The sequence below is a fragment of the Girardinichthys multiradiatus genome, chromosome X, assembly GCF_021462225.1.
Source record: "Girardinichthys multiradiatus isolate DD_20200921_A chromosome X, DD_fGirMul_XY1, whole genome shotgun sequence".
Taxonomy (NCBI): Eukaryota; Metazoa; Chordata; class Actinopteri; order Cyprinodontiformes; family Goodeidae; genus Girardinichthys; species Girardinichthys multiradiatus.
This window is the reverse complement of record NC_061817.1, coordinates 31,730,435-31,758,249: the sequence shown is the minus strand read 5'-3', so window position 1 is coordinate 31,758,249 and position 27,815 is coordinate 31,730,435. Positions and strand designations below refer to the sequence as shown.

General features: G+C 39.4%; 1 protein-coding gene across 2 annotated transcripts in view; it reads right to left on the bottom strand.

Annotated features, from left to right (window-relative positions):
• The window catches only part of LOC124863393 (gap junction gamma-1 protein-like), a 61,759-nt gene extending 46,721 nt beyond the window's left edge, over nucleotides 1–15,038 (bottom strand). For both annotated transcript variants that reach the window (XM_047357753.1, XM_047357752.1), the window contains exon 1: nucleotides 14,350–15,038. The gene's annotated coding sequence lies outside the window, so the exon portion shown is untranslated. The remainder of the gene's footprint in view (nucleotides 1–14,349) is intronic.
• Between the last annotated feature and the right edge of the window lie 12,777 nt (nucleotides 15,039–27,815).

The window sequence follows — 27,815 nt, the reverse complement described above, 5'->3', positions numbered from 1 at the left end:
TAATTCCACATGTGTTAATTCATAGTTTTGATGCCTTCAGTGTGAAGCTACAATATTCATAGTCATGAAAATAAAGACAACTCTTTGAATGAGAAGGTGTGTCCAAACTTTTGGTCTGTACTGTATTAGAAAAAAAAAACAATAAAGGTGATCAGTTTGAACATTAAATATCTTGTAGTGTATTCAGTTGCATACAGGTTGAACAGGATTTGTAAATCCTTGTATTTGGTTTTTATTTTTTTTATTTTATACAACATCCCAACTTCATTGGAATTGGGATGTTGTAATAACAAGAGACAAATTATGCAACTTTATTCTTTTTTCAGACTTGCTAAATTTATTTATTTATAATAATAAAAAAAACCAGTATTACTTAAAGATTAGATTAAACTAATCTTAAAATTTAATTTAAAAAATAAAAAAGTGATGGTATACAAAAGATGAAGCATTAAGCTGAGAGAAAATCCAGTAAAAAAGATACAGTCTGCCCCAAAATTCTCTGTTGCCCCGCTACAGTCCAAAGATAAAATCATCACTATCATTCTCTGAATAAGCACGCTCCTCATCTCAGTAAATCTTTATGTAAACGGTCCGTCCTAGGCTTTTAGAAAGGCTCAGTTCCCCCGACTCCTCGTTTGACTCTAGACAATTACGTGCAGCAGAAGCCCGGACCTAAAACCCACAGAACAGAGGGGAAAAACAGAACCAGCACAGAGCTATTTAAAGTTAGGCATTAAGCCCTTCTGTCAAGTGAATCTGTTCTTTTCTTTCTTTTTTTGTATCAGACACAGTCTCAGAACATCAGCCCATGAGGCTATCATCCAGGATACACTAGAGTGCATATGTACTCGCCCCGGGGCTTCTCCTGCCCATCGTACCATGGTGGTCGGAGGCTCAGATCATCCCGAGGCCATGTGGTCATGGAAACCCAGTCATGTATGAATGTTATTTCGCTTAAACACGACCCCAGGAGCAGAGACTGAGAGGGAAGGACAGCACAGGTCAGAGATGTCCTGGGAGACACATCACGTGTCTGTGACGCAACAAGGAAGAGAAAGTGCACCAGACTTTTTTGGTGTTTAGGTGTATAAATGTTACAGTGACAAGAGGAAGCTTAAGATTTAGGGCTTTCCTCAATATTCAATAGAATATGCATTCTGATGAGGCTCATTTGTCAGATTAAAAGTAACATTTAAAATAACCTTTAAGCAGGCATTTAACGTACTTTCATTGAAACCATATTTCTGTATTAAAAATTTTTTTTATTGGTCTGATGTAACATTTGAATCCTAAATGTGTTTTCATTCGCTGTAACCGGGAAATCATCAGAATCATCCGAAAGAAATACGTGAAAACATCAGTCTTTGTGTAATTAATCTATATGTGTTTCACTTTTTAGTTACAGAAATAAACATTTTAATAATATTCAAATTCACTGAATATGAATATGTAGTAATGAAGCACTATCAGGTCACTGGCACAACAATACAGTAACATTTGTCTGTGTTTTCCTTATTGCTTGTTTCTGTAATCAATATCTCAAAATCAACAAAAAAGAACACTAATTATAATGTCTCAGAGGGGAATTTAGTTCCACTTTTAGCTCTAAACATGTACTCAGACTAATTACTGAGTTCAATTTCTATCAGAAAACCCTATTTATTTACACTAACAATGTTTTAAAGCTACTATGATACTTAATGATTTACAGTCCACTTATCCTATAAGAAAACATGACACATGCAAATGTAGCTTTAGAACCATAAGACCTACAGATAATAGAGGTATGGAATATAAATTAAAATGAGCTTTTACAGTTCTTTTCAAAGCAGATTTATCGTTTCAAAAACCACACATCTTCTAAAAGCTAGAACTGAATACCATATATGGGCGATGGCATGCAGTCTTGATGTGCTGCAGTTGTACATAAAACACAAACTGTTGATTAAAACAAGAAACCTTGCAATGGGAATGCATCAATTGGCTGTGTGACACAAACATGTAGTGAAAACTTTAGCTACAGAAATCAACTCTTTTTTTTTTTCCTTTACTGTTATTATTTACGGATTCCCTACACTTCAGAAACGGAAATTAATAAAACAAAAATGATTACAAGCCTGAACACACTGAAAGGTAAGTGTTGCAAAAATGTTATGTCCAGTTTAAGATCACTTTGAACGTGAAAAACATGAAGAATTTTGATCTAACCCTAGTCCAGATTTCATGATATTTACAAAATAAACCATGTTGTTTCTAAGGTCCCAGGAAAGCTCTAGGTGAATACGCTCTGTGGTATGAAGTCATATGAAGTCACCATAGGAGGCTGTGTAAACACGACTCTTAACCCTAGAGCATCTTTGTGTCTGGAGAACATGTTGTATATAGAACAGTGGCTAAAAATAACCTCTGTTGGCTCGAATCTTTCTTGCTTTGTGGTAATGTAAGCTCTTTTAGTTGTTCATTGGATTACAATCCATTGCTGAGAGAATAAAAGAGCCTTCAATCAGGTTCAAGCCAATACACATTCAAGCAAAGAGACTTGTGCTGCAGGGGTTTCTATGTTGAGCTGAATCACTAAATCCACCTCATGATGTGAAGTCTTTGGTCACACAACCAAGTATTTATGGTGAGCTAAAGAAGAGATCTATGCAACCCAGAAGTAGAGGACGAGGCCCCTGTGAGTGTAGATGAAAGACGGCTTGACCTTCTAAAATCATTACTACATGAAGACTAAAAACAAAGCAAAAACAAAAAAGAAGAAAATCCTCCCTGAAATGTATTCTGCTCGATAGCCCTGCTTTCTTCGCATTTTTGCACACCCCGGTATGTGTGTGTGTATATTCGCCCTTTTGTGTATAGCGGAGTGTGCCGGGCGAGGCGATGACAGGGTGTCAGCCCGAGTCGGTGAACCTGGCTGCTCCGCTCAGCTTTGCCTGTGACAGAGAGCGAGAGGGACATCACCCGGCCGTAGCCGCCCCAGCTGGACCAATCAGGCGTGAGCGCTCGTGGTTGTGTCGGCGCGTGCGTTCCGCCATGTGCAGCCCTGTGGCACAGATCTCCTTATGGAGTCTCATCTGCTCTCGACAGCGTCTGCAGCAAATTGCAAGTCATTGGTGTCTTTTTTAAGCATTCAATAAAAAACAATGTATGCTATTTTTGTGGACATTACAACTGAAATAGTCTGCAAAACACTGCAAGTAGAACCCCTAAATCTCTACATGATATTAAAATTGTACAATGAAACTATTTCCAACAGAAGCTATCAAGCAGATGTGAATGTACCAATTATGGTTTCATCATTGCAGATATGAACCCCATAATACTAAGCCTATTTCATAAGTTCCTAATAAGCTGTCATCACAAATAAAATAATAAATATTTGTGGTTATATTAAGCTAAATATTTGTTATGGGTTAAACCTAGTAAAATCAGAAGAATTGCAAGGTTAGTTACTCTGCAAATGTCCTAAACCACCACAAATCTATTGATGCTTTGCTTCCAAGGAGCAAGAGTTTCTCCAGTTGTTCTCGAGGCTTTCTGAAAGCCATTCCAAATGTTCTTTCAATTGTTTTAGTCATTTGGTGTCCAGCCTGTGATCGCAGGTACATCATGTGCTCTTGATAAATGAGGAATATGGACATTTTGAGGATGAAATCAAAATCTGAATACTTAATAAACCCTTGGCTTCGGGAATGATGTAGTTATAGTTGTTCAGTTTAGATGTGCATCTGAAAAACATGAGATAAAAATTCAAACCAATCTGTGAAGAATAAGCATAAAAGTGCATTAATTAAGTAAATAATAAAGTGCTTTAATCAGACTCACAGACCATCTTGCTCCATGAACAAAGTTAGCAAAAAAATATAAAGTCTGAAATTTTTACCTGTTGAAGTCATTGAATACTTGATTCATGTTTATAAAATCAATGTTCAAATTTAAATGTACGTACCATTATGGTATAATGTTGCCCACCCCAAAAACGTTTTTAAATGATTTAGTGCATTTTAAGAAAAAAATATTCTTTTCCTCAGTGGCATTGAGATACAAACCACAGAGCTCATTCATGTTCTACAAACCCGCTTCAAAATGCGCTTTTCATTCACCCACCCATTAAGAGCCTCTGTGTATTTGCATTATATGTAGCTGTGTTGCTAACGCTGGCAGCACTGAGGGAACTGAGTATTAAACTGAGGGTGATCCAGTTGGAGGAGCAGAAGAAATGCAGCTCCGTCTCTTCATAATTCATCGGTGATCCTTGTGAGTCTTAAATTTTATCCTTAATTTCACACCAAATCACTTTTAAAGCAAGAGGGAAAAAAAGCTGCATTCATTGTTATTACTGAAGAACGAGAAAAGTCAACATTTGTTTTGTTGCATTAAAAACATCCTGGGAGAATATTGTCTCCTGTGAATCTCCTTTTGGCTGTACCAGAAATGCTGATGTACCTTTACTTTGCTTTAAATGATGGGAGACATCATAAAACTGTGCTGGAAAGCGCTAAAGGAACAGGGGGGTATGCATTTGTAACATGGCTCTACAAAGTATAGCAACCTAAAAAAGTAACTCACTTATCAAATAAATTGCAATCTAATAATAATTATATTAACATGGATTTTCAAAAGAATGGAGCATCTTCAGAAGATTTTTGATCAGAAAATAGACCTTTATTTTAGGTATATTTTAAAGAGAAAAGTAGATATGTGGATTTTTTGTTTCCTAAGTTTAGTTTTTAGCTATATAGGTATTTTTCTGTATTTTCTCAATTTTGTTAGACAAGGAAATTGATTTGCAATAACAATAAATAGTTACTGAAATCATAATTTATGTAACTGACAGCTGAAGTGTTGATTTTTTTTTATGTCATGTAAAGAATTACCAAAGTTCCAAATTTGAGCTCCAATAATAAATTAGAACCACTTAACCTAAGTATTTGTGGCCAGAAGAAACAGTAACAAGCTCCAGTAAAAACAGAAACAGTCAGATGAGCATAAATTCATATGTTAACTCATAGCTGCTGACCCTAATAAACCGGAGACGAGGAAAAAATGGCCGTGTCACAGGAGGCTGACGGTGAATGAAAGGCATCTTTCTGCCCTGATCTCTGTCACGTTGTGGCTCCACTCCCCCCCCCACACTGACCCAGGGGCTGTGGCATAAGACCTGTCACCCCAAATCAGGCCCTGTACCACGACAGCCGTGCTCATATGTAAATGTGTCCGCGCGCATAGAGTCATGAGCCTGACATATCGGCTTGAATATGCATGTGAGGCACTGGCTGCAGCGTAAGCATGTCTGTGCACGCTGGCTTCAGTTTATCTGCATGTGTGTGTTCCCGTGCACACAGCCTGAGACGATTCGGGTGTGCAACAGTGACATTCCCGATGGGAAGGAGTCTCATGACTGTTTTCATTTGTTAGACTGTCCATATCTCTTCATGAGTACAATCCAGGAGAAAGTGACAACTGATTTCAGCCACACTCCACAGAGGTATGCCCTCTCTCCTTGCACCTTCTTTTCAGAAAGGGTTACTGCTTCCTTCTGTTTATATTGATTAAAATATATTTATATTAACAAGTTTTTAAAATATTATTTAGACATGAAGTACAGTCAGGTTGGCAGCTTTTATGCTTTATTTTGCGCACTGGTTCTACATCAACATTTCATACTTTTTCAAGCCAATGCAAATTTTTTTTTGATAATTCCAATGCAAAATGTCAAATTCACCTTAGATAATTCTTAAATGTACAAACAATTTTGATACAAAGCACTACTGCATTGCTTTTACGTTTAAAAACAATCACGTGTGTTGCACAACCACCACATGCTGCAGAAATACCACACAGACACCATGAATCACAGGATTCCCTTTGTCAAACAAAATCAGACTCTCCCCCCTCTATATTTTTTGACATTGAAGACTTAAAGATCTGCTGTGGCATCATGGCGACACGTGCACCAACACAAACAGCAATATATCCATTTATGAAGGGTCACGGTCGACTGCAGGGCTCATTTTCCCGGGGAGTCATCCTGAGTCACAGAGAGCACTCTCCCCCGTCTTGTCGTCTCCTAATATTTTTATTTGGTCTGCACTAAAATATCAGCAGGGTTAGACACTGAGTGCACTCAGCTGCTCGTTGAATCACCAAATCAGAGAAACATGAGAAGGTCCGAATTTGTCTAAGGTTACGTTTTACGCTCTAAAGTTCATGAATACAAAATTGATTAAATGTTTTCATCTCCACTTTTTTAAAGATATTTAAGAACATCTCACTAGCCAATTATTTTCATATCAGCCATCCAGAACAAATTTTAATATATGAATTTAATCACAATAGCAGAAAATTACCATCTGCTGACTCAAGTAATAGTTCAATCACATTATCCAAATCCATCTTTATGTTGTAACTACTTTAAAGTTGCTGTGTCAGTGCAGCCGAAACTTTGCACAACATCACAAGAGGGGTGCCCTATAAGGCACACTGCTGCATCTCCCATTTACAGCCGATGACCTCCAACAACCTTAATCACTTGGTAATTACATGGAAAGAGAGCAAAGCACCTTCCCTCTACTGCTGCTGCTGCTTCAAAGTGTCTTACAGGAACTGGCAAACAGAAAAACGCAGAGCAGAGCGCTGGGTGGCAAGCGGAGAGAATCCAGACTCGTTGGCGGGGATAAATACACTGTTTTCCCTGAGAAAGCGACACTCCGAGGATTAAGCCTGGCTACGTGCTCCCGTCTGCTGAACAAGATATAGGTATAATACCTTCATCTTTTATGTTAAGCAAAGCCAGCTAAGAGATGTTGGAGGAGCAAAGGAGGGTGTCAATTCAAATCCATATGCCTTCCACGTCACCCAGCTCTCTGCATTTTCTAATTTCTCTGCCTTTTAATTCCAGATCTCCCATCATGTTGATTGCTTACTCTGCAAGTCACCTGCTTGTTTACTTTTGTTGCTAAAAGCATTCACCTCTTCCATAACTGCCTCCACGTTCCACATTGTATAAAAAACCAGCAATTGAATTAATCATTTATTAGAAATTAGTGCATGTGAGCATGAAATCGATTTAGACACATCCTGCAGACATTTTCCTCAACAAGTAGGAAAACTGTAGATAACTGTGTGATTAACACAAAGCAATCTCGTGATAGCAAAAAGGTAAATCTTTGCAAACCGATTTCACACATTCAAGAGATTTTTTTAGATTAATCGTGACTTTAGTGCTATGATTCAATAACAAATTTATTCATTGTATATCGTACTAAGCTCTCAGGATTCTTCAGTGCTGAGAAAATAATGTTGCAGCAAGTAACACAAACTATATTCAGACGGAGTTTAGATGCAGACATTATAGGCATGATGGCCATTTATATCTTAGGCTTTTAATTATTCTTTTGAAACATTTTTACAGGGTAAAATTATACAACAAATAAACATTCACAGGTTTGAACTTGTGTTTTTTTTCTACACCACACAGGGTCAAAACCACAAGCTTCTGGCATAAATCTGGCTGAATGTTTGACCGTTCTTCTTAACAGACTGTGTAGATGTCATTGAAATTTTCTGGTGTCCTTGCTTTTTAACATTTCAAACCCATACTGCCATGAACTGACCGCAGTGAAGCTACAGGGGTTGGACAATGAAACTGAAACACCTGGTTTTAGACCACAATCATTTATTAGTATGGTGTAGGGCCTTCTTTTGCGGCCAATACAGCGTCAATTCGTCTTGGGAATGACATATATAAGTCCTGCACAGTGGTCAAAGGGATTTTAAGCCATTCTTCTTGCAGGATAGTGGCCAGGTCACTACGTGATACTGGTGGAGGAAAACGTTTCCTGACTCGCTCCTCCAAAACACCCCAAAGTGGCTCAATAATATTTAGATCTGGTGACTGTGCAGGCCATGGGAGATGTTCAACTTCACTTTCATGTTCATCAAACCAATCTTTCACCAGTCTTGCTGTGTGTATTGGTGCATTGTCATCCTGATACACGGCACCGCCTTCAGGATACAATGTTTGAACCATTGGATGCACATGGTCCTCAAGAATGGTTCGGTAGTCCTTGGCAGTGACACGCCCATCTAGCACAAGTATTGGGCCAAGGGAATGCCGTGATATGGCAGCCCAAACCATCACTGATCCACCACTATGCTTCACTCTGGGCATGCAACAGTCTGGGTGGTACGCTTCTTTGGGGCTTCTCCACACCGTAACTCTCCCGGATGTGAGGAAAACAGTAAAGGTGGACTCATCAGAGAACAATACATGTTTCGCATTGTCCACAGCCCAAGATTTGCTCTCCTTGCACCATTGAAACTGACATTTGGCATTGGCATGAGTGACCAAAGGTTTGGCTATAGCAGCCCGGCCGTGTATATTGACCCTGTGGAGCTCCCGACGGACAGTTCTGGTGGAAGCAGGAGAGTTGAGGTGCACATTTAATTCTGCCGTGATTTGGGCAGCCGTGGTTTTATGTTTTTTGGATACAATCCGGGTTAGCACCCGAACATCCCTTTCAGACAGCTTCCTCTTGCGTCCACAGTTAATCCTGTTGGATGTGGTTCGTCCTTCTTGGTGGTATGCTGACATTACCCTGGATACCGTGGCTCTTGATACATCACAAAGACTTGCTGTCTTGGTCACAGATGCGCCAGCAAGACGTGCACCAACAATTTGCCCTCTTTTGAACTCTTGTATGTCACCCATAATGTTGTGTGCTTTTCAATATTTTGAGCAAAACTGTGCTCTTACCCTGCTAATTGAACCTTCACACTCTGCTCTTACTGGTGCAATGTGCAATCAATCAAGACTGGCTACCAGGCTGGTCCAATTTATCCATAAAACCTCCTACACTAAAATGACAGGTGTTTCAGTTTCATTGTCCAACCCCTGTAGTTTAACACCATAAAGACTGAGAGGGTGCTGACAAAGAAATCAAAACCTTCTTGCTCGACTAAAATTAGCAGTTTCAGCTTTAAGGTCAAATGAGACAAAGATAGAGCTACTTGGGTACAATAACAGGAAGCATAGTTGGGGCACTCCCGGTGAGGCTTTCAAACCCAAGAATGCTGAACTAACTGTCAAGCATGGTGGCAGCATCATGCTGTGGGGTTGATGGATTGCACAAAGTGAATGGGATACTGAAGAAGGCAAACTTCCTCTAAATTATTCACCTTCACCTCAAATCAACTGCTGAAACAAGGTGTTTCAACAGGACAAAGACCCTAAAACCACATCAGAACTGGTTTTGGGATGGATAAAGAGAAAAACTTTGGGTTTTTAAATGGCCAACCCAAAGCTCTACACTCAGCCCTTTTTAAAATGTATTAACCATGCTGAAAAACAGAGTTACAAACCGGCATTAATGAAGTCTCTTAAATTAGGATTATTTTAAGATGTTTAACCAAATAGCAGTGCTGGTGTATGCAAATATTTGAGCATGATTATATATATTAGCCAAGTGGCTAACAGAATATCCATAAAGATTGCTTTAAATCATTACAGTTGAATGTTTCATTAAATGTGCACCTTGAAAAAAGAATGTCTCAAAGAAGTCAACAAAAGCCCCAAATTAATGAGATTCATGTCCATGATGATTGGATGTAAACATATGACCAGAACTATATATGGTACTCTGCGCCATGGTGCTTACTTAGTGTTACATTAAATTATTAAGCTCTTTATCTGATGTGCTCTTTCAAAAGCCCTTAAAGGAGATCTAAGGCATCTTCAGTTTAATGGACCATTACTAATCACAACCCCCCCAGCGATTATAGCTTTTAAATGCAAATTAAAAGCACAGCAGGCTAATGTACTGTGTATATATATATATATATATATATATATATATATATATATATATTTATTTATTATTGATTTCCCATAAATAACAGGTTGTTAGGATTTCAGCATAAGGCAATTAAGTTTTGCAGAGACTGATTTCTATATTTGGCTCCATCATTCACCCAGTATTTGCATACATAATAAAATAAAAAAGAAAGATCTTAGTCCTAAGTCATTGTTCCTTTCACGACATAAAAGCACAGCTCCTGTAAATATTTTGTTCTCTTTACTTATTTATATGTAAATTACCATCTCACATGTATGCAGTCTGGAACGTATCGCACCATCCCTAACAGCAAGTTAAGAACCGCTGTCCATGCTGCTATCCTTCACTTTTTTATCAGTTAACCTTTCTTGAACTGATCTATGCAGTTCAATTTCTGGAGACCACTGAAAAAAAAGATCAATTTTTATGTTTCACAGAAACATTGGATATAAATCAGCACAGCAGACAGCTGAGAGGCTATGTATCATTTCTTGGACTTTTCTAGGACATCCTTTGATCATTTAGTAAACATGCACAATTTATCACTTATATCTGCAAGGTCAGGATTTCTATTTAATATTTTGAGCTTAAGGGATGGGAAAAAAATACCAAAAAACTGCTGTGTATTAAATTAAAGGAAAAAAGGAGCCTAGTTTGAAGTTAAGGGGCATTTCTCAACTGCCAACCAGAATATGCTCCTCATCTCTTTCTCTCTCTCGGAGAGCTGCAGAGCAAAGGGGTTGACTTTTCCTTTTGTCTTCCATCACAGGGAATAAAATAATTGTCTGCAGGGAAGGTGCGTGGATAACATGGAGGGAGGAGAGCGGGAGAAATGGACTGCCTCGCTAAATACTTTCACATACTGAAAATGTTAATGAGGAATGTAAGGCTGTGAAATGCCAAAACTGCTTTCTCTTGATGGAAGCAAAAATAGAGAGGGCAAACAGAGGTGGCAGCTCACCAAAAAAATAAATTTAGGAAAAAACACAAAGCTTGGTTCGTTTAAAGTGTGAACCACTTAGTAGCACTAAGCTTTCAGTGGCAAGGCTCCAAACTCCATCACAATGACTTCACATGTAGCAGGGATTTTCTGAAGCAGAGAGGGAGAAACTCATTATGGTGGCTCATATATGAGCTGTTGCTGCTGTGGCACTGACAAATTGCTCCACTCTGAAACCAATGTGCCAAATTTCAAAGAGGCCGTTCCTCATTATGGTGAACAACTCCAGGTGTTGGATGCGTTTCAGAAGAAAAGGCTGTAAGTGGTGGAGTGCGTTTCTTCTGATGTGCTAAGATAATGACTGAAGCAGGAGATGAGTGCAGATGGAACGACGGCCAAAGCCTTATTTGGTAAGTGCTACAGCGAAGGGCTACAGTGGAGTACAGTGGAGACACAGGCGACATAGATTACATAACACATGAGCCTAAAGGTCCAGCTTATAGGCTAAATAAATCGTTTTATAGACTTTTTGTTTAATCAACTCATAGTTATCTGGTGTTTTTACCTTATGTTGGCAGACTTTACAATCAAAACATTTCCCAGTATTTTACCAATCTAATTTTACTTTATTTATTTCAAAAGGACTTTGCACAATAGCCATTCTGATAACTTTAATCTATCATGTAAATTAGGGCTGAAACAATTAATCATATTAATCATGATTAATCAATTATTAAAATAATTATCAACTAATTTAGTAATCGAATAATCGTTAACTGGAGTATACAGACTCTATAACATGCCATTTGCTGCAGGATCAACCCACACACAAATACACTGCTCAAAAAAAATAAAGGGAACACTCAAATAACACATCCTAGATCTGAATGAATGAAATATTCTCATTGAATACTTTGTTCTGCACAAAGTTGAATGTGGTGACAACAAAAATAACACAAAAATCATCAATGGAAATCAAATTTATTAACCAATGGAGGCCTGGATTTGGAGTCACACACAGAATTAAAGTGGAAAAACACTACAGGCTGATCCAACTTTGATGTAATGTCCTTTTAAAACAAGTTAAAATGAGGCTCAGTATTGTGTGTGACCTCCACGTGCCTGTATGACCTCCCTACAACGCCTGGTCATGCTCCTGATGAGACGGTGGATGGTCTCCTGAGGGATCTCCTCCCAGACCTGGACTAAACCATCCACCAACTCCTGGACAGTCTGTGGAGCAACGTGACGTTGGTGGATGGAGCGAGACATGATGTCCCAGATGTGCTCAATCGGATTCAGGTCTGGAGAACGGGCGGGCCAGTCCATAGCTTCAATGTCTTCATCTTGCAGGAACTGCTGACACACTCCAGCCACATGAGGTCTAGCATTGTCCTGCATTAGGAGGAACCCAGCGCCAACCACACCAGCATATGGTCTCACAAGGGGTCTGAGGATTTCATCTCGGTACCTAATGGCAGTCAGGCTACCTCTGGTGAACACATGGAGGGCTGTGTGGCTCTACAAAGAAATGCCACCTCACACCATTACTGACCCACTGCCAAACGGGTCACGCTGAAGGATGTTGCAGGCAGCAGATCATTCTCCACGGTGTCTCCAGACTCTGTCACGTCTGTCACATGTGCTCAGTGTGAACCTGCTTTCTGGCAGTGCTCCTCCTGTTCCTCCTTGCACAAAGGTGGAGGTAGCGGTCCTGCTGCTGGGTTGTTGCCCTCCTACGGCCTCCTCCACGTCTCCTGGTGTACTGGCCTGTCTCCTGGTAGCGCCTCCAGGTTCTGGACACTACGCTGACAGACACAGCAAACCTTCTTGCCACAGCTCGCATTGATGTGCCATCCTGGATGAGCTGCACTACCTGAGCCACTTGTGTGGGTTGTAGAGTCCATCTCATGCTACCACGAGTGTGAAAGCACCACCAACATTCAAAAGTGACCAAAACATCAGCCAGAAAGCATAGATACTGAGAAGTGGTCTGTGGTCCCCACCTGCAGAACCACTCCTTTATTGAGTGTCTTGCTAATCATCAAAGATTTCCCCCTGTTGTCTATTCCATTTGAACAACAGCTGTGAAATTGATTGTCAATCAGTGTTGCTTCCTAAGTGGACAGTTTGATTTCACAGAAGTTTGATTCACTTGGAGTTATATTGTGTTGTTTAAGTGTTCTCTTTATTTTTTTGAGCAGTGTATTTACATTTGCATTTAAAATGAAAATCCTTCTTTGTCTGTAAATATGCTTTATCCAGAACTCCTCTAGTGGCAGTTTTAGCTTCACATGGTCCAAATTCTGTAAAAAAAAATCTCAGCTTTAGCACCTTTTACTATCCAATAATTAATCAATTAATCGGGAAAAATAGTCAACAGATTAATCGATTAGCAAAATAATCGTTAGCTGCAGCCCTAATGTAAATGTGCCAAATTTGACCATAAAGGCTCATGTCAAAGATGCACCAGACAATTAGATTGTGATCGTAATCACCCAGTTTTCCCTGATTTGCAGATCAAACTGTGAAAAAATCTTGTTTTTTCATCCCCTATTGTATTCCTTAAATGTATCAAACCTAACACCTGCCAGAATTTTGTGATCTGGAAAAACATCAACCAAAAGTGTGTACCTTGATGCAATTTTTGATCAAAGTCAAATAAAGGTTAATGGCATATGCTTTGATGCACCAATGGTTGCAGTCTTGTAATTAGTTGGATTCAAAACTGCCACTATCATAGCATATATTATTTCCTTTATGTGCTAATTCCTTTATAGAAACTTTAAACTGGACTCTACAGGTCCGACCTCAAAGAAAACCAAATTTTCCATCCAAATAAAACATTAGATCAAAACATTTCAACCATGACTAAAAAAAGTTGCCTGACAAAATTAAAATAGCATGTTTAATATGCAAGCTGTGTGGTCACAGACATGATAAGTTGCCCACCTCTGTTATAATATATAAATGTTCCTTAATTCTGAGGGGACATTATTCCAAGTGAGATTTGCAAGTTTATTACGTTCACCAATATTCTCATCAGGATCCTCAGACATGACTTATGTTGCTTTGTTCGGGAATGCCTTTTAGTGCTTGTTAGAGCATAAATTATTAAGTATAAACACGAGTTTACATGTAAAGTCATTATGAAGTCTGCTTGACATTTATGTGAACAGCTTTAGCAGGAACTAAATCCCTGCACCTCCATCCACTCCATGTTTCTTGTTCTGAGATGAATGAGGAGGTTCAGTTTGACTTTTAAAGTGACTTTCAAAAGTGATGAAGAATTACCTCCAGTTAGCGTGTAAATCAGAAGCCTCCTTTTCTGTTTATTTTCCCAAAAGCATTGGTATCTGCACAGAAGTTATATCTAACAGTTTGGCCTTTAGGTTTTTTAAACAGAGTAACAGAGTAGAAACGTTAAGTTTGTTTTAATGACACCATAGTTTGTGCGTTCTGGTGCCATGTGGTGTCCCTGTGACCCGCTATCCTCCACTCGATCGGTTTAGCAGCCAATTAGGATTAACATGATGTTTCGGTGATGATGTGAGTAAACAGATGGATTCTTACCGCTATGCGAGTCTGTGAAGATGCTTTAAGCTATAAGACGATCCTTTGTTTGGGGACTGAGGGAAGGTCGTTATGGACTTGCCGAGGTCCCGCAGTTGATTTTTTCCTTATTCTTTTTCTTCTCGGGAGGAACCAGCAGAAGGTTTCTCTGATGGCTTTTTAATGTTCACCTCACAGCATCACTACCAGACTTGTGCAGGCAGTCTTTGTCCATGTGCTCGCTCCTCAGTCGAGCAGAACGTCGATTAAACTATGTGGTCTGCTGCGTAAAACCGGTGCCAAGATTCCTGCGGGCCCGTTCCGTTACAACGATGCGAGACAATAGCCTGGTCATTTTGGCACGGTTGGAGCCTTCCTTCAGCTGAATCGGCCGATTTAGAAGCGAATCTCGGGCGCTCGTTTCTTCACATCTCTGTGGCTGCCTGGCTCGGGAATTGAGCGATAAATATGTCAGTGGCTGACATGCCTGTTGGCTCCGGCGATGCGTTTCGGGTCCCTCATCCTGCTCTTCCTCGCAGGAGTGGTGCACAATTGCAGATCTGTTGATCACCTGGAGGTCCGCCCGCAACCAGCGTGTGTTTATTCGGGCCGCACGCAGCCCGAATCTTTATTGGTTGATCGGGGAGCTCGGTGAGTGACAGCTGGATCCTCTCAGTGGAAGCCAGTCGACCCTTCGTTTGCAGGAAGCGGTGGGGGAAAAATAGAGGAAGATGTTGCGCGTACGCGTGTTTGGCAGTGCGCGCACACGACAGGTCACATATCTCGGGTCCATAAACATCTGCCTCAAAATGAACGCCAGTGTTCAACAAAGCTCCAGACTGCAGGAGTATTTTAGAAACAGCCGTACTGACACTATTTAATAAGCAATATTTAGACATTTCTCTTAAAATCATATTGGCTATATTTGCATTTATAAAAACTACGCCTGACAAGCTACAAACTTCAATTGATTTTTGACATGATTCAAGGTTCTCAGTTTATTTTTACGAAATAATCTAAAAAATGTGGTATGCACATGGTTTGAGCAGAATCTGCCCTGATACCCCTAAATGAAATCCAGTTTGTTATTAAACCTAAGTATAAGGTGTTCTGTGAAGACCTAATGGTTTTATTTAGACATTAGTAAACTAATATTATCGTGAAAACCAAAAAACTATCCAGAGTGGTGAGGGAAGTGACGGTTATGGCATAAATGGGGCCTTGGGCAAGTCCTCCTTTGGTGCCTCCTCTTCACCTGCTTAACCACACACAAACAAACACATTGTCCCCAGACAAAGCCCATTCTGTAAAAATCACAACATTTTATTATGTAACTAAAAAAAAATAATGATCTGCCTGACATCAGTCTTGTGTTTCAAACATTTTTTGTAATAGTTATTCATATAAAAATATACTCAGACATACTGTACATAAAAACAACTGGCAACTGACACATGACGTTTGTTTCTGAAAGAGTCATTGCATCCCCAGGCACTGAACCATATCACCCATATTAAACCACCACTGGGTCAGGGATAAAGGTGAGGAGAAGTGCAGGGTATGGCTATAAAATAATGTCCTAAGCCTAGAACATCTCACTGAGCTGTGTTCAATGCATCATCTGAATGTGGAAAACATATGGCACAACTGCAAACCTGCCAAAACATGGCCATCTACCAGAGCACAAACAGAGAGGTAGCCAAGAGGCCCATGGTACTGTAACTGGAGAAGCTGAATATCCACAGCCGAGTTGGGAGATTCTGGGGAGAGGATAGCCTTTTTTTATAGTCCCATTTAAAGTTTGCCTCAAGTCGTTTAATAGATACAACAAACACTTGGCATAGGGAGACCAATGAGACATGACCAAAATTGTACGTTCTGACTTAAATGCAAGACACTATGTGAAGGGGAATATAACAAAGCACAACCATTAATACCAAATGTGAAACATGGTGATGGCAGCATTATGCTGTGTGGATGCTTTTAATCAGCAGTGAAAGGGAAGCTGGTTAGGGAATATAAATGGAGCAACAAAAGAAAAAAAACTAACCTAAAACTTTAGAGGCCACAAAAGATTCTAGACTGGGGTGGAGGTTTACCTTCCAGCAGAACAATGACCCTAAACACACAACAATAGAACAGTTTGGATCAAAGCAAATTAACGTGTTAGAATGGCCCAGGCCAAGTTTAGATCTGTGACAATACTTTGCTGTTAATGGACACCAATCTGACAGAGCTTAAGCAGTTCTGTAAAGAACAATAAGCAAGAAATTTCAGTCTGTCATAATCCTAGGTGTTCTGTTCTGGTTTGTATTTGAGTTCATGTTTTTCAGTATTTTTCTTGTTTGTTATGTTCTATCAGGTCTTGCCTTATCAGTTCCCTTTTCTGTACTCATATTTGTTAGGTGTTTTTTCATGCTTTTCTTTGCATTTAGCTTTCTAGTTCATTACTGGGTCTTTTATACACTGAGTTACCTTTGTTAAGTTGTTTTCTTTTCCTGCCAGCTTGCAATCATCCAGATTCATCCCACCTGTTTCATGTCAATCAGTTCTGCCTAAATTTAACCTACGCTAAGCTAAATACTCTGCAGTTCCATTCACTATCCATAGGTGTATGTTGTTTGTTTATTGCCATGCCACGTTCAGGCCTGCGTTCACGCCTCGCTTTGTACGTTTTTATTTAATTATTAGCTAGCCAGCCTGTCTGTCTTTCTGCACTTGGGTCCACTCATAAGAGCACTCAAAGCACAATGATGGTTTACTTGTGATGTGCCCCAGGGTTCAGTGCTTGGGCCAACTCTCTTTACTGCGTATGTGCTTCAGATTGGTAAAATTATCACACAGTATGGAATAAATTTCCACTGTTATGCTGATGATACTCAGCTATACAGTCAGTCAGTCATTTTCTACCGCTTATTCCATAGTGGGTCACGGGGGAGCTGGTGCCTATCTCCAGCAGTCTATGGGCGAGAGGTGGGGTACACCCTGGACAGTAGTCATATTCAATGAATTAGAATATGTGTTCCGATGAGGCTTGTTTGTCACATCAAAAGTACCTTTTGAAAATAACAACCTTTAAACAGGTATTAAACATACTTTTCATTAAACCAACATTTCTGTATCAAAATAGTTTTTTTATTGGTCTGATGTAATATTCTAATCCTAAATGTCATGTTTTCATTAGCTGTAAATGGAACACCATCATAATTAACAAAAAAAAGGCTTGAAAACAGCAGTCTGTGTGTAATTGATCTATATAATGTGTTTCACCTGGTGAATTAAGTTACTGAAAAAAAGAACCTTCCAATATATTAAAATTATCAAATATCTTAATCCAAAACTACATGGATGTCTTGAAGATATAAACACCTGGATGACTTTTAATTTCCTGCTTTTAAATTCTGAGGCAGAAGTTGTCATCTTTGGACCAGTCTTTGAAAACGAAACTGCTTAGCCAATCAATTAATGTCGATGGCATTAAATTGACCTCTGGTAATAAAGTAAAAAACCTTGGTGTTATTTTTGACCAGGACATGTCATTTAAATCCCATTTTAAACAGGTTTCTAAGATTTCCTTATTTCAACTGCGCTTGCTTCAAGACTATTGTAAGACTATTGTAATTCTTTACTTTCAAGAAGTCCACAATATGCAGTATCCTGAGCTATCTCTTTAGGTTTGCTGCTATAGGGTTAGGCTGCTGGAGGACATAATGACACAGTATCTACATTCTCCTACTGCTCTGCCATTTTTGCATTATTTGCTGTTATTTAAACCTTTAACTTTATATTTTCTCTCTGATTTTTTTTCTCTTCCTAGAAGCTACATCCAGCCTGGCGTTCTGTTTAGCTGTGATACCTGCCTGGAGGGGGACGTCGGCTGGGCTACTGCTGCCAACAATGTCATGATCTACTTCCGTGGATGATACACTTGACCCTGTCTTTCAGTGTTTAACCCTGTCTCTCTCCTAGAAATAGTAGCTGAACTTTTACTGCAACTAACTGAATGTGCTTTCTTTCATACTATAGACTTGAAAACTGGCTCAGAGCTTATCTCTTTAGCTGTGTTTCTGTCCTACATAAAGCTACTACTACTGCCATGAGCTTTTAACTTTTCTTTAACATAGAAAGTACTTCTGGAGCAGAAGGGTTTATTGTGTGTGTGTGTGTGTGTGTGTGTGTGTGTGTGTGTGTGTGTGTGTGTGTGTGCTCTGTCTTCTCAATCCCCCAGATGATCGTGGCAGATGGCTGCTCACACTGAGCCTGGTTCTGCTGCATGTTTCTTCCTGTTAAAGTGGAGTTTTCCTTTCCACTCTCGCTACATACAGGTCCTTCTCAAAATATTAGCATATTGTGATAAAGTTAATTATTTTGAAAATTTAACATTCATATATTTTAGATTCATTGCACACTAACTGAAATATTTCAGGTCTTTTATTGTCTTAATATGGATGATTGTGGCATACAGCTCATGAAAACCCAAAATTCCTATCTCACAAAATTAGCATATAATTAAAAGGGTCTCTAAACGAGCTATGAACCTAATCATCTGAATCAACGAGTTAACTCTAAACATCTGCAAAAGATTCCTGAGGCCTTTAAAACTCCCAGCCTGGTTCATCACTCAAAACCCCAATCATGGGTAAGACTGCCGACCTGACTGCTGTCCAGAAGGCCACTATTGACACCCTCAAGCAAGAGGGTAAGACACAGAAAGAAATTTCTGAACGAATAGGCTGTTCCCAGAGTGCTGTATCAAGGCACCTCAGTGGGAAGTCTGTGGGAAGGAAAAAGTGTGGCAGAAAACGCTGCACAACGAGAAGAGGTGACCGGACCCTGAGGAAGATTGTAGAGAAGGGCCAATTCCAGACCTTGGGGGACCTGCGGAAGCAGTGGACTGAGTCTGGAGTAGAAACATCCAGAGCCACCGTGCACAGGCGTGTGCAGGAAATGGGCTACAGGTGCCGCATTCCCCAGGTCAAGCCACTTTTGAACCAGAAACAGCGGCAGAAGCGCCTGACCTGGGCTACAGAGAAGCAGCACTGGACTGTTGCTCAGTGGTCCAAAGTACTTTTTTCGGATGACAGCAAATTCTGCATGTCATTCGGAAATCAAGGTGCCAGAGTCTGGAGGAAGACTGGGGAGAAGGAAATGCCAAAATGCCAGAAGTCCAGTGTCAAGTACCCACAGTCAGTGATGGTCTGGGGTGCCGTGTCAGCTGCTGGTGTTGGTCCACTGTGTTTTATCAAGGGCAGGGTCAATGCAGCTAGCTATCAGGAGATTTTGGAGCACTTCATGCTTCCATCTGCTGAAAAGCTTTATGGAGATGAAGATTTCATTTTTCAGCACGACCTGGCACCTGCTCACAGTGCCAAAACCACTGGTAAATGGTTTACTGACCATGGTATCACTGTGCTCAATTGGCCTGCCAACTCTCCTGACCTGAACCCCATAGAGAATCTGTGGGATATTGTGAAGAGAACGTTGAGAGACTCAAGACCCAACACTCTGGATGAGCTAAAGGCCGCTATCGAAGCATCCTGGGCCTCCATAAGACCTCAGCAGTGCCACAGGCTGATTGCCTCCATGCCACGCCGCATTGAAGCAGTCATTTCTGCAAAAGGATTCCCGACCAAGTATTGAGTGCATAACTGTACATGGTTATTTGAAGGTTGACGTTTTTTGTATTAAAAACACTTTTCTTTTATTGGTCGGATGAAATATGCTAATTTTGTGAGATAGGAATTTTGGGTTTTCATGAGCTGTATGCCAAAATCATCCGTATTAAGACAATAAAAGACCTGAAATATTTCAGTTAGTGTGCAATGAATCTAAAATATATGAATGTTAAATTTTCATCATGACATTATGGAAAATAATTAACTTTATCACAATATGCTAATATTTTGAGAAGGACCTGTACATGCTCAGCATAAGGGATTGCTGCAAAGTCAACGACACAATTCAAACGACCGTCCACTGTTGCCACATGCTCATCCAGGAGAAGTGACTGCTGCAAGTCGATGAGTTGATGCAATGTGCTGGGTTTCCTTCAGTTGAAAACTTTTTAACCAATCTGAACAATACACTAAATTTGACTGCATTTAACTGGGATCAATTGGAATGTATGTACTTGCTTCGGAATCTGTATGATTTGATTGAATTGACTTTTTATCTTTAAAGTGTCTTGAGACTGTGTGTTGTGAATTGGCACTATAGATATACACTGAACTGGACTGAATTGAGGATTTGATTCACTTTGTTCTGAAAAGACCCCTATAAAGATGGATCATTGTGGCTTGTTGGGCCAGTAAAGCTGGTTAGAGAGCCAATTTGATGAGTGACAGAGACCAAACTCCACCTATCTCTAGCTGAGGACATGGATAAGAGGCCAGTTAAACAAGCACGTGGCAAGAAAAAAACTTTTACTTTTGTCTCCTTTTTTCCAAAATTGTCCGATTGGCAATCACTTTTTAATTGAATTTTATTTCTGTAATAATTTTAAGACCCCACTCTGGGTGTTTCATGACTCACAGTTGGGGGCCTTTGGTAAGTGCTGGCCCAGTATATTTGATAGAAAATTATCCATTACATGATTCCTTTTTTAAATGCCTCAGGCAAGCAGGAACCTTCAGTAGACAACATCGGTGATATAATCGAAAACACTTCGTGCTTAGGAACTAGTTGAAGGACTTGGATCATTCCAAGGTGCCTAAGCAGCTCAGTCTGAGGGAGGGCCCTCATCCGGTCTAAATGTGCCTCGAGCGGCGGGACACATATGGCTCATTTGGCAAATCGAAACCGCTGGTTATTTTGAGTTTGCAGCTTGATTGTTCTAAAGCACAAGTTCCTCCAACCCCCTACTATTTCTGCAGCCATCCATGCATGTCCTGCCTAAATCCGTTCACAGGCTACATTCTGGGGAAAACTCACTTCTGGTTTCTGTTATGCAATAACAAGCGATATGATTCAGTGTTGTAGTTCCTTCGGGTGACCAAGTGGAAAAAAAGTCACACAGTCATACGGTTGCGCAATTTCTTTGTGAGCATGTGTGCAAGTGAAATTGCCTGCACCCAAACCTTGACCTTGACAGATCTCAAATTGTGACAGACCTTCTGGAAGGAAGACGTTACGCAATGTTTTTCTGTGAAAATCTAAGGAAGGTAAGGAACGAGTGGGGGTCAAAACTAAGGGACAATTTAAAAGACGACTGTCTGTTTGGGGCCCTAAAAAAAAACATTTTTACAGCACTTGTTCCTTTTCAATTGAAGACAAACAACACCTTTGAATGCAAGAAAAACATTTATACACACAAAATAGAGTGCTGCGAAAAATATTCTCTCTCCGACATATTTCTTCTGTTTTATGGTCACATTTAAATGTTTAATATCAAAGATAACCAGAGGAAATACAAAAAGAAATTTTCAAATGATTTCATTTATCAAAGAAAAAAGCTATCTAAACCTACTTGACCATGTGTGAGAAAGTTATTGTCCCCTAAACCTAATAACTGGTTGCCACCCTTGGCGGTAACATTAAGCAATCAATCATTTGTGGTTAGAGAGCCACACTAAATTGGCTCTCAATGAGCCTTTTAAATTGTTGTGGAGGAATTTTGGCCCACTCTTCATTACAGAATTGTCATATTTCACCCACATTAGAGGGTTTTTGTTTATAAGTAGCCTGTTTAAGATCATGCCACAGCATCTCAATTAGATGTAAGTTTGGACTTTGATTAGGCCATTCCAAAATCTTCATTTCTTTATTGATTGATTTATTGATCTTTTTATTTTAGAGCCATTCAGAAACAGATTTGCTCCTATACTGCAGATCATTGTCCTGCAGCATAGCCAATTTCTTTTTAAATATGTGTTTTTTTTTATTGTTTTTCATTTAACATAACAAGACGCATATCTTCTAAAAAGTCCCACTTTTTTTTCATCTTCAAGAGAATATTTTCCCAAAAGATATGGGAATCATCAAGATGTTTTTCAGCAAATGTCAGATGGTCCTTTGTGTACGATTTACTCAGCAGAGCTTTTGGTCTTGAAAATCTCCCAGGGATGCAATATATATATATATATATTTGTTTATTAGAAACACTGACCTTAACTGTGGCAAGTGAAGCCTGCAGTACTTTAGATGTTGTTCTGGGTTATTTTGTGGCCTCCTGATGTGTTCTTAGAAAACATTTGGTAGGATGACCTTTCCTGAGAAGGTTCACCACTGCTCCATGTTTTCTCCATTTGTGGATAATTGCTCTCACTGTGACTTCCTGGAATCCTAAAATTTAGAAATAGGTTTGTAACCCTTTCCAGACGGGTAGATGTCAATATATTTGTTGTTCATCAGTTCAGATCATGCTCCGGTCTAAACAAAATAAGGAGCCTACTTGATGTGGTCAGACTGGTCCCATTTAAGTGATTTCTAGATCCTACAGGTCAGTCAATAATCAGGCCTGAATCTGGCTAGTGAAATTGAACACAAAACTTGGTTTATTACAGTGAATTAATGATTTATCAAGAGACAATTAATTTTTCATATAAGGCCAGGTGGCTAAGGTAGCCAAATTTAATAATCATTTGAGAACTACATTTTATTTTTACTCAGGTCATCTTTAATATTAACTTTTTCTTGATATCATAACAGTCAAGACAAAAACCTAGTATCTCCAAATAATATAACCTTTTAGGAAATGGAAGAAACAACTTTGTTATAAATGTAAATTCATACTGTTTGTCGGAGTCACATCCTGTTTTTGATACTTTTCAATGGATATTTATCAGTGAAACCACAGACAGATCAGAAGGGTGATCAGCAGTGTTAAAATTAATAATAATGGAGCTACTAGGTTTTTGTTCGACTGGGACGATATGACGCGTAACAAACATGAAATCTGAAAGGGTGTAACCCCATTTTTACTGTATTGTTCCTGCTATTTGTCACTCCAAATCGTGGAAATCAGTACCCTGGACCCCTACTGTTCCACAAGCAGGTTAAAATGTGGCAGAAAATGCAAACCTACTATCATTATCTTCTCAATTCCTGCTTTTCATTTATTCTGAGATTGTTTCAGACTCTTTAAATCATTTCACCCTTTTGCAGTTGGTGTAGTCATGGCATTATTTATCTGATGACTAAACATTCATCATCTGAGATCTATTAATGATTCGTGTCTCTGTTTGTACTGTTAGTAGACAATTTGCATACAAACTGGCCCTGCTAAACTGCCTACCACTGGAGATTCCAGAGGAAAAGATTTGCTCATGATGTTAGCAGGAAGAGACAAGTGTGACTGAGTCACGGGCGCACGGCAGAGCCACTGAGGTCCATAGTTGCAGAGAAACAGGCCAGAACACATGAACACAAGAAATGCAAATGTACACTGCAGAGAAAGGTGACAGATGATGTGCTTGGGAGAAAGCTGCAAAGGAAAAGGAGGAAGTTGCCTCAAGCAGGCCCTGTCCCACAGCCTGCTTTGGTCTATATATAGCGCAAGGGTCACAGATTGTAACAAGTGCTCCAGGGGCATTTGTTCAGACTGGCAATAACTGCTGTCATACATATCTTCACCCGAGGCCTGGCATGATCCTAGTTCAGGGCAGCACAAGGGAAGAAACAAACACGCTAACTCAAAACATGTGCAAGATACAAAACACTCTAACATGTCAATAACTCAATCAGATCAGAGCCTTAGCTACACTTGTGCTTGTCTAGTTTGGGCTTTCATGGTTGCAAAATTCCTCAGTCTCTGCTGTCCTCCTTCCCCTCAGCGTTTGGAAAGGGCAGAACACCCTCATCTATCAATTTTTCCTTAAAAAGAAATCACTTCTCTTGCTGGACAGAAGTGACATTCAGTGCAAATGTCAAAAGTTGCTCAAGTCATATTTGACTCTTCCTGTTTGTGCTCTAACCTTCGCCATCTACAACACCTCCAGGAGTGCTGCCGGGGTATTGTCAGCGGTGAGTGATGAGGGACTGAGCTGTTCAGACAGCAGAGTCTCCTGAAGGTGTGACAAAGACTTAAATCGCTATCTATCCCGAAGTGCAGTAAAATGCTGGTCTAAGGAGTGATTAAAGAGAGGTGCATCAATACATAGCAGCTTTGCTCAAATGCTTTCGCCATGCGGGGTCCATCGTTCAGCTGAAATACTGACTCTGGTCAGTTTCTGTGAATCTAGTACCTCCAGTGCAGAATTAGTCACTTTTCTGCTGTGCTGTCCTTTGTTTTTGGCTTGAATTTTCCTTTAATGTGCAACTTTTACCTAGACAAAAACATGCTGAGCTTCAAGCTAGTTTCAGAAAGGACTATATTTAATGTTTGGAAACCACTGGATTAATCTGCACAGGGAAATCCAATACAACTTTATTTATAAAGCACTTCAAAAAAACTAAGGTGCCAAAAGGACCAAAGTGCTTTACAGAAAAAATAGGGTAAAAACTAAAAAAGTAAGATATTCAATAAAATACAACCACACAAAAACACACCAGTAATGGCTCCACATTAAAACAATTTAAAACAGTATACAAATAATATAAAAACAACTAATGTAAAAACGACCCAAAACCATCTCAGAAGGTGTCAAAGGCCAGGGTGAAAAGATGGGTTTTCAGAAGGGATTTAAAAACAGCCAGAGAAGATGGCTGTCGGATTTCCAAGGGCAGATCATTCCACAATTTAGGAAACCCTAAATCAGACTGTTCTTTACTAAACAAAGATGAAGCCAAAATGAAAAGCTTTGTGTGGAACATTATATCCCCATTGTTGCTTCCACATGCATTAATTAAGTAATTGTCAGTAGGTGTGACCACCACTATAAAAGCAGGGGTTTTTGCACTGGACCATAAATGTGTGTTAACACAATGCCAAGAACTGACATCAGCAAATGCTGCTTCTCACCAATCTAGAGGTTCTAAGGCCATTTCCAAATAATTTGAAAGCCACTATTCTGCAGTGAAACAGATTATTCACAACTGAACACATTAAAGTTGTCAACCTTCCAGTGACTGGATGTCCAAGACCAGCGGAAATCCAGTGACAGGACACTTACAAAAAGAGTCAACAATAACGTTTGGCAAGTTGAATCTGAACGAAGCACAAATCTTTTAGAGCAATGTTCTTTGAATGGATGACCTCAAAATGGAGATGTCTGGTGAAACCCAAGGACCCCATACCAGCACAAACACAAGCTGTTGGTAGAGGGGTGATCATCTGGGCTCTGGGTCAACAAACTGTTCTGTATACCAAAATACTCTACAGTCAAATATGAGGTCAAAATATGAGTTAAAATATGAGTTTGTCTGACTGCTGGCTTGGCCAAAACTGGGTCATCAACAGGACGGCGATCGTAAACGTAGTGACACACCCACAACACAACCCACAGAAAAAGAAAAGAATCAAGATTCTAGAATTGGCCTAGTCCAAACCCTGACTGAAATAGAGCTGTGCAGAAACGATTGTCTGCAAACCTTCATAGACTGAAGCAAACCTGAAAAATAGAGAGAGCCAAAATCCCTCAAAAACAAGACTGGAGACTGAAAACGTCAAGGAGAAAATGACTGCTTTAGGTTTTCTAATGCCAAAGGTACAAGCTGCTGAATCCTGAGGTGTACTTAGTTTTTCTATTTAGTTTCATTCAAAAGTACTTTGTCTTCCTTTTTTCTTTTTAAATAGTTAACAGTGAAAATGGTTGTGTTTTCACACACTTGTATAGATTGACATGTCTAGAACATCCTTTTGGTTATGTCCTGATATGTAAAACCCGTGACTTATTTTTCCCATGATGCTATTTGATGTTAAAGTTGCATGAAAGACAGTCATCTCCTTGTGCGTATCCGTTTAGATGCCATTTATTTTGTTTTAAATGAAAGAAAACACAATGCATTAAGCATCCTATTTTGGGGTTTAGATGTTTTAAATATGCATGTCGCATTAGACACAGTTTAGGGCATTTTGTCCAAACCTCTTTGTGTCTGAGAAACTGCTTCCAGCCCTGTACCATTTTTATCAAATCCTCTGTCAACACAGCTCATAATTAAACTGAAATAAATGTACGAGTTTTACATAAATGATTAAAAGATCACCATTTTAGTTACTTTATTAAATGCTGATTATCTTATTATATTTAGCCAACAGTCCTAACCTGTCGCTTCCTTTCTGCCTCCGTCCACCATCCCACATCCACTGCCCACAATGTCCCAAAACGACTGATCAATCCCTCTGACCATCAGTAAAGTCTCTACTTTGCACTGATTTCTGTAGACACAGAAGTCCACCTGCTAAACTAAAGCCCCCCCCTCCCCTCCATTCAAATACCAATTACAACTTTATGACTCACTTTTATGTTCCAGGTACTAAAACTAATATTTATATTAAACAAGGATAACCTGAGCAAATGCAAAACGCAACTTCAAAATGATTTAATTTAGTTATCCAAACCTAGCTGGCTCTAAGTGAAAAATTTCCACCTAAACAAAACTCTTCTTTTCTGAATTTCTTTCATTGGGCTGTTTAAGGTGGATAAAGTTTAGACTTTGACTAGGCCACTTTTTCATTTTTTTCTTCAGAGGTGCAATTGCTGGTGTCCTTTGGTTTTATGGTCCATAATGTAAGTGCACTTGAGTTTAAGCAGAATCCATGGTTCCGTCAATTACAGCCATTCTTCCAGGTCCTGAGGCATACCCAGACCATGACACTACCACCACTGTGTTTAACTGTAGGCATAATGTTCTTCTTCTGAAATACTAGTTTGATACCAGATGTAAGATGCACACCTCATTAAGTTCCAAACGTCTTGGGGATCAAGATGTTTTTTGGGTAAATTTGAGATGGGATTTAATGTTAACAACACAAACCTTGGATCTCTCCCATGCATGCAATTTTAGCCCAGTCTCTTTCTGATTGATTCAGTTACTGAATGCAACTGAGGTGAGGTCTGCAGAGCTTTAGATTGGTTTTGGGTTATATGTGACATCCTGCATGAGCTGTCAAGGTGCTCTTGGAGTACTTTCTACATTTATAGGTAATACATACTTAGAAATGTCTTTGTAACCCATTCCAGACTGACATTTTAACCACAGTTTCTCATGTTCTGGAATCCCTTTAGAGTGGGTTATGATGGGTTGCTTTTTGAGATATTTTAGTCTTCTTCATGTTGTCAAGACAGGTTCTATTTAGGTATAGTCTTGATTCTACAAGTCTAGGAATAATCAGGCCTGGGTGAAATTGAACTCACCTTTTTTGTGATTAATTGCAATTTATTGATGATTTAAGAAAAGTGACAATTACTTAAGGGCCAGTTTGGTTTGAAAGCTTTTCTCCTTGAAAGAATTATAGTGGAACCATTTTGCATTCATTCAGGTTCTCTTTGATGTTAAAATTTGTTATTTGATATTAAAATCTGTGGGGGGTGAATTGCTTTTTCACAACACTGTAAAAAGTGCAAGAAAAAGCTTTATTTGATTCAGAAATGTTTTTATTTAAACATACA